Here is an 859-nt window from a genome sequence, read left to right on the forward strand (position 1 = left end):
GAGAGAGAGAGAGAGAGAGAGAGAGAGAGAGAGAGAGAGAGAGAGAGCCGGACCTGAGTAGCAACATGTGGCCACGCTCCCTCACTTCTTATGCTGAAGCATCCTGGGCTCCTCCTCATGGTGCCTGCATGGTGTACCCACCCTGACACACATGCACATAGACACACACACTTACCACAGACACACACGCACACACTCATGCATGCCCTTGCCCGCCCAGAGCAGCCCCCTTGTCTAGCCTCTCCTCCTCACACAAGTGGGGCCAGCTCTTACCTTACCCCAGAAGCACACGTGTCTAGGTACACACTCCCTCCCTCCACGGCCACAGTGGTTGCCTTCTGCACCCAGCGCTGCTGGAGGTGCGGCCCGGGGCTGGGCTCCAGTGCCCAAGCCCTGCGCCCGCTGCCCTGGCAGCTGGCTTGATCAATGCCCACATTGCGATAGCTGTTTAGGTGGCCTGCAGGAAGCCGAGCCATTTGTTTTGTCAGAGCGTAACCATGACAATCACCCCATACGCACACACCGCTGGTGCTGTTTCCCCACCCCTCGCCCTTCCCTCCCCCTTCTCCAGAGCACAGGAGAAAGCTGGAGGCCACTTAGCAGCCTCAGCTAATTCCTGCTGGGGCTGAAGGAAAGGGCCTGGCCAGTGATAACAGTCCTGCGGGCAGCTCCTTCCTGGGGAGTGGGGCTGCCTCCAGGGTATTTCAGCACTGTGCAGAGCCTGCATGGGCCGGGGATACCTTCTGCCTGTGCAGGAGCTGGCCCCTCTATGTCTCCCTGACCCCTCAGCAAGTTTATTTTTTAGCCAAGTGTTACAGGCTGCCAATCCATTTTCCCCCATAAGGCCACAGTGCAGTGA

General features: G+C 58.9%; 1 protein-coding gene across 1 annotated transcript in view; it reads right to left on the reverse strand.

The window, feature by feature from the left end:
• Window positions 1-486, reverse strand: part of VWA5B1 (von Willebrand factor A domain containing 5B1) — a 67,771-nt gene extending 67,285 nt beyond the window's left edge. Inside the window, exon 1 of the mRNA XM_023219336.2 lies at window positions 274-486. The gene's annotated coding sequence lies outside the window, so the exon portion shown is untranslated. The remainder of the gene's footprint in view (window positions 1-273) is intronic.
• Window positions 487-859: the final 373 nt, after the last annotated feature.

Source organism: Piliocolobus tephrosceles, chromosome 1, assembly GCF_002776525.5.
Source record: "Piliocolobus tephrosceles isolate RC106 chromosome 1, ASM277652v3, whole genome shotgun sequence".
In the NCBI taxonomy this organism is placed as follows: Eukaryota; Metazoa; Chordata; class Mammalia; order Primates; family Cercopithecidae; genus Piliocolobus; species Piliocolobus tephrosceles.